The sequence below is a fragment of the Cibotium barometz genome, chromosome 28 (genome assembly GCF_041138505.1).
Source record: "Cibotium barometz isolate CiBa-2024 chromosome 28, ASM4113850v1, whole genome shotgun sequence".
In the NCBI taxonomy this organism is placed as follows: Eukaryota; Viridiplantae; Streptophyta; class Polypodiopsida; order Cyatheales; family Cibotiaceae; genus Cibotium; species Cibotium barometz.
Window position 1 is genome coordinate 11,290,069 of NC_141073.1, and position 7,429 is coordinate 11,297,497.

Below are 7,429 nucleotides of genomic sequence, written 5' to 3' on the forward strand. Positions count from 1 at the left end.
TTCTGTATCCTAGGTGAATGATTAATGAATAAAATAAAGTTTTTCATAATGTTTCTCTTAAATAAGTAGAAAAATGTTACTTTAGAATGATTTAAATACTCTTGATGCATTTCTAATTAATTTTAGAGACTTAAAATTGAAAAATGGTCAACCATACAAAGAAGGTTATGGTTGGCGAAATTTTTCAAAAAAAATAGAAATAAGTATTATCTTTCATTATTCTTAAAGAGTAATCCTTATGATTTCTATATTCTAAAGTATCATTTTCATGCATAGAAGATGCATTTTGATTATTTGTATAAAAGAAAATTAGTATTATTATAAAAGTATTACTTTCATTATTATTGATTTTTATGCATAAAAGTATGCATAAAGGATTATTATTTTTTAATTATAAAAGTGTTACTTTTATCATCTTTGATTTTTATGTATAAAAGTATGCATAAAAGATTGATTTTGTAAAAGTGTTACTTTTATCATATTTGATTTTTATGCATAAAAGTATGCATAAAAGATTATTATTTTTATTATAAAAGTGTTACTTTTATCATATTTGATTTTCATGCATAGAAGTATGCATAAAAGATTTTTTTTAATTATAAAAGTGTTACTTTTATCATATTTGATTTTCATGCATAGAGGTATGCATAAAAGATTATTTTTTTATTATAAAAGTGTTACTTTTATCATAATTGATTTTCACGCATAGAAGTATGCATAAAAGATTATTATTTTTATTATAAAAGTGTTACTTTCATCATAAATGATTTTTATGCATAAATGGGTGCATAAAAGATATATTTTTTATATTAAAAGTGTGATTTTCATCATAAATGGTTTTTTATGCATAAATGGGTGCATAAAAGATATTTTTTTATTAAAAGAGTGATTTTCATGAATGATTTTTTTATGATGATAAAAGTGTGACTTTCATCAGAATCGAGTTTTATGCATAATTAGATGCAAATAGAATCTTTATAATTAAATAAGGGTTCTCCTTAATCCTCTATTTAATTTTCACAAAAATTAGAAAAATGAATAAGTCGATAATCTGTGAGAGAAGAAATGCTACCGTAATGAAAAAAATGATCAGATGGCTCGATAGTGGCACGTTTTGCATGCACCATGCACAAAATCGCGTCTTGGAAAAGCAAAACCAAAACATCCTCGGCACCTTGTTGCAGAGTGCCTAGTGGCGCCGCTTGCACACGATTGACATCCCGGCGCTAGTCGAGGATAATCTCTTTGACGAGACGCGCAAAAGGTGCCTTTGGAATAATTGGTGTGGAGCTCTTCTGATATTTGCAAATTTCTCTAAGGGCAACCATCCCTGGTCTCCACCTTCGCTTCTTCTGCATTGTTGGGGGAGGTGGTGCTTGCGCGTGGCGAGTCCAAGCTGGCGTGTCATTTTTGAACTTTTGTCGCCGCTCTTGGAAGTTATCGGAAGGGGGTTCTGTGCATTTAGGAATGGTTTTCCCCTTCTTAGCCTTTGCAGGTGTTGGAGTTTTCTTTGCCTTTGCAGATGGAGTCTTCTGAGCTGCTCTCTGCTCTGCCTCCTTCCTTACCGCTCCTCTTCATCTTTCCTTTCTTTTTCCTCACAAAGCCTCCGTGCATTCGTTGCCCTGGCTTCTCGTTCAAGCTTTTATCTCTTATTTTCTACTTCCTGAGCTGAGAGTTTTCTCTTTCCTTTACCAAGTGCACGAGCCAAGACTCTGTCTAACATTGCATTGAGAATCCTACTACTCGGTAGGTGCTCCCTTTCTACTGTGTCTTCATTTCTCCTCTTTGTATATTCTGCTCGAAGACCTTGTATAGCCGCTTCCAAAATCGTGTCATCTTCGTATCCGGCCATTCGTAGGTCAGCACAACAAATTCGCGAGCTTGTCTGTTAAGCCAATCCTCCTCCGTAGCAAAGAATGCAAATCTTCTCTCGTTGCTTGCGGCGGCCTGAGCTTCTTCTGCAGCCTTCTTATCTGCCTCCGCCTTCTTAACTGCCTCGTCTTCTTCTGCCTTCTTGGCAGCCTCATCCTCTTGTGCTTTCTTTGCTGCCTCATCCTCCTGTGCTTTCTTTGCTGCCTCATCCTCCTCCTGTGTTCTGACGGTCTCTTCGGCTTCTTTTCTTGCTCTCTCAGCTGCCTCCATGTCCTCTGCTTCTTTCTATAATCTCTCCGCTTCTTGGCATTCTTGGGCTTCTTGGGTCTCTCGCGCAAGCCTCACACGCTCAGCTTCTACATCCATTTGGGCTTGTGGGTAAATGTTTTGGATTTCAGTTCTATGTGCGGTGGGTAAGGGCCCAAGGTCTTTGAAAATGTCATCCTGCATATTGGAGGGAGGATCATTTGGGGGCTCCATGTGCATGAGATATTAGTGCACGAGCGAGAGAAAGAGAGAGAGAGAGAGAGAGAGCACGCGAGAGGGAGAGTCAAGGGGAGAGGAAGAGAGAGAGAGAGCTCACAAGTCAAGACTTTTAAAAATGACAAAAAAACTCACTTTGATATGGGGGCCAAAATTACAAAAAAGTCAATTTACAATGAACGCGCCAAAAAGTGGCGAACAAGAATTATTGGGTGGGTAACCACACGCGGCCATTTCTTTGTCGACCACTGTGCCATTGTCTCGCTCTTTCACGTGCCATTGACGCATTGCACCCTTCTCTTTCGCCTTGCACCTACCACCTTCATGATTTTGCGCCAAAAAGATAAATTTCCGGCTCGCTTTTGGGCCTTTCTCCTAGTAAGTGCACGGTGAAACCAATTGAACATTTCGTGAAACGCATTGCTGCTGTGAACCTTGCCACTGCCATGACCCGTGTTCTTAAAATAGGCTGCCTTGGCTTAGTGATGTGATCATTCCATGCCTTGGTTGCTCCAGAGTGTAAGAGACCCATATTCATCTAGAAAGAAGGAACTGTGCGCATAGAGAATATGCATGTAGTGTGTTATATGAGTTTCCCCCCAAGCATCGATCATTTCTTCTGTGAATCTGTCAATCGAAGTCTTGAATGTAGCTATCTATGCTTCATCAAGATACGGGCACTCAAGAAGCCTCATCATCTCATCACAAGCTTCCCACACATGTGCACGCTTCAATCCTAGTGTCGCCTCATTGCCTCGATAGGTTGTTACATCACAAATCTGCTTCCATAATTCAAAATGTGTATGGCTTTGAGCCTCACCATAGTTTGAGAGCAGGTGTCTTGCTTTTGCACCACCCATACATATCTTATTAGGGTTATCTTGGGTACTTGATGGGTTTTTGCGATCCCTAGAGAGGGTGACAGCACCTGCGTGAACCCCCACGGATGATAAAACAACTTCAAGCTCTTGGATGCACTATTCTCGCCGTGACTCTGGCTCCATATTCCAAGCATAATTGATGTGGAGCATCAACAATTTGTCCAGAATTCTAAGTCTTGCGTGCAAGGTACACACATGTACTCGTCGCGACAGTGGAATTGAAAGAATAGGGTTCCAAGTAGCATCCTCCTATGCGCGAGATTGTGCCTTACTTTGATTGCAGCTCATAATTCCATTGAGCCAGACGTGCATACCCTTCCCTTTTTATAATTGATTTGAGCCCTTTGCACTTGCCTGCTTACGACCTTTCACCTTGGTTGCTTGTTTGGCCTTCCCCACTGCGACACTTGGCATCCTTGGATGACAACAAAAGATGCATGGAAACAAAGTGTTAGCACTGCTTTTAGTTCCCAACATGCATTTGAGGGTCTTGAGATCACCACCAAGGTGCCACTCTATTTCAAAGTCACCAGTGCCAGGCACATGCAAGACTTCACCATTTGATTGCCTGTGTATCACTCCTTGAATACCTGTACAGGTGAAGTACCACCTCAGATTGTCATGGTCCTCGTGCAGAAGGGTCCATGCCGCCTGCCACCATATGTTCTTCTCAGACTGCACTCCAAAGTAATCTTACTTGCGTCGCTTTGTGTGCAAGTTATTCTCCGCATCACCTGTTTCATCTTCGCCATCTAAGCTCTTTCGCTTCAATGCCCTGCTCATGAGTGTCAGACTTGTACGTTCCACCCTTTTAGCCCTTTACAACTTGACATTCATCCAATTTGAGGACAAATATAGCCTTTCCATCCGTCTCCTCTAATGTCATATCATAAAACTGAATCATAGCTCGTTGAAGTGCCTCCACCTTGACGTAAACATTGTTAAACTTGTTGTAAGCAAAATCTTTTGAATTTGACATTGGCATGCTGCCATCCGCCCATCTGTATAGCCGCCTAGCAAGTGGGCAATATTGTTGTTTGCTGACTTCCTTGCCATGACTATATTGTATGGTGTTGGAAGTATAGATCGTGTCATTCCTTTGCCTCGTAGACGTGCTGTGATGCAAGTATACAAAGCCCTGTATCCCTTATCACTGATACCTGCTGTGTCGCACACAGTGAGCATGTCAACGGGACTGACAATCTGCTCGAATTCCTTGAGAAAATACTTTTGAATCCTGTCACGCAACACACCATTTACTGGATTGGTTACCATATTGATTACTTTCTGCTCTGGAATAATGTGCTCAAGGATAGACTCCTCAGTATTGGAACAACCTAATATTGCTTTAGCACATTCCCTGGACATCACATAGTACAGAGTCAATGACATAACTATATGAAAAAAGAATGTAATGCTAGTTTTGAAGTTGTGATTACCTTGTTTGACGCACACGTCACTTGCAAGCCCCCCCATCTTTGGAAAGAAGACTCAGAGGCTTGCGCTTTCGCTGCCTTGCATTATATCCCACGGGGAGGTGAGTGAAATGATCGACATGTCGACAAAGGTTCCGAGTTGAGTTTCGAAGATGGAGATAGTTCTCTATAACTCGATCCCTTCTTTCTACACCTTCATCAAGCTTCATCTTCTGCTCTGCATCCTCCTTCTCTAGATCCTTGACTCGAGCCAGCATATGTTCCTTTGTGGCCATGAAAGTTGACGCACATTCTTCCTTTTCCGCTTTGCATAATTCTAGAAGCTTCCTGAGGTGATTTTGATTTGAGAGTTCCTGCAAGTACAAAGAATAGAGCCTCTGACAGTACCCTAAGAAACCATTATAATCATCACCCAAGAAGCGTACGACCTGCGTGATATTACGAAAAGGGGGAGGTGCACCAGTCTGTGGATCAAGGGGATAAATGCTTCCATCAGTCCAAAGATCAATGGCTTTTGCACCTTGAAGTCGTAGCACCTCAGCAGGAATACATCCCTTCGTTTGATTACTTCGCATTGTGGCATACTCCTCGTCTAAGTCCACGTGCAAGCAAAACTTTGATTGCTTGTTGGTGATGTCCCGTAGAGCCATTGTACCTAACAAATGGAGATGGAGGAGATGTAGATGGATACAGAGATGGAAATGTGGATGGTGATGGAGATGATGGAGATGAAGATGGAGATGGTGATGGAGATGGTGGAGGAGATGCAGATGGATACAGAGATGGAAATGGAGGCCTTGAGGAGATAGATATGGAGAGCTTGCTAGTGATGGAGATGGAGAGCTTCAGCTTGCAAGGATGTGTAGATCTGTACCTTCACAGGAGGGGATGGTGAGCTCTTCCATGAGAGCTGATGGAGAGGATGATGGAGTAGGAGGTCCAGATCTGCAGGCCATGGCTCCTAGAGAGAGAAAAAGAAGCCCTTACCCAAGTAAAATACCCTAAACTCATTTTAGAGAGAGAGTGTAGAGAGAGAGTGGGATCTGCAGCACCTCCAAAAAGGGAGGGAACAAAGTGACGAAAATTTTCAAACATTCTTTGTGAAAGGTACTTCACTACAAGACAAAAAGGCAGTTAGGTCCATATTCCTTCCCAAGGACAGAAGATCTAATGATTAGATCACCTTTTGGCCTATTTTCTTTTCTGTAGAAAAGGAAAAATGCATTTTCAGCCCTAGGCCGCTAGCTTGGTCAAAGTTTGATTAGCATTTTAAGCATTTCACTAAGTGTCCAAATAAAAGGGCCCAAGAAGAGCCCAAACAAGTCCTAATGGCTAGACCATTTACAACTTCATAGTTTCCATGGCCATACCATTCAAAATTCAAGATGCCATGGATGTACAAGCATCCACTTGACATGCCACGACAATTCAATTCTCATCCCTACTTGCCACGGCTGTCTTGAATGTGCCATGGCTATTCCATCCTGAGCTCCAACTGTCACGCCCATTCCAACCTCACCCCTCAAAGGACACAGTTATTCCAAACCAAATGGTATGCCCATCCCAAAAAATGCCACACCCATACCAAATGCCGAACCAAATGGTATGCCCATTTTATGGAAATTCCACACCCGTACCATCCTCTTCCCAATGGTCGTGTGCTTATAACCTATATATATGGCCCCCACTCCCTCGTTTCCCCACTTTCAACTTTTAGCCTACCTAAACTCTTGCCAAATGTTTTTCTCAAGATTTCCCTTTCTGACCATCCTCCCCCACCTTGGCTGCCAACACATCTGACTCCTCCCTTGAGGTTCTCAAGCACCACCCCACCCTCAGGGGAAGAAGAACCCTGGTGAGGGGACGATTCAAGGAATACGGCCACCACCCAACCCAATTATCACACTTGGGCTAGCAAATGATGAAGCAAGTCAACAAGCGGACACATGGTCCACTCCTATATGAAAAAGAGTCATAAAGTGGAGCATAATCTGTTGTACTTCACTAGACCATGCTACAGGGCCATTGCAGAGCTGATCTTGCTGTTGCACCCCGCTTAGAGAAGTTGGGGCTCGGAGGCCTACCCACCATGGAGTCGTGAAGACCTGATCTCTATAACTATTTATATTTTACAGAGATTTACAATGCCAACCAAGGGATAGGTCAGGTGTTGGACAATGAGAGGCAAGCGTAGACAATTCATCTCAACGTAGACCTAATCAGAGAAGACCTCCACCTCCCCCATACTAGACCAACCGTATGTGCAGCTCACCACTGCCCCACGGTTTGACAAAAGGCACTTTCTGGGGCACAACCACCAAAGAAGACATGGAATGGAGCAACATTACTCAGGAAGAGATGGTGATGCCAGCAAGGGCCCTTTCATTTTTACTCACCCCACGTGGATTGATAGATTTAGGAGATGTAGCTTGTCAACATTGGCCAGATTCCACCAGGGGACACTTGTCAATTGGGTGGGATATTTACACAAGGAGCTACATGTCATTTTTTCGAACCCCTAAGGAAATCTCACAACCCGCCACCCTCCTCACCAAATTCCTCTACTATGCCGCAGGGTGGGAGGAGCTTCCTAGGGCCGTGTAGCTCAGTGGACCAGATGCAGTCCCCATCTCTCTACCTCCCCCCCAATCACCACCATCAACAAAGTGCCATCACCCAAAACCCAAAGGCAAAGAGCCCATTCCCCCACAGCCCAGCCAGGGCCCTACCTCCAAAGAGGAGGAAGCTGAAGAAGCC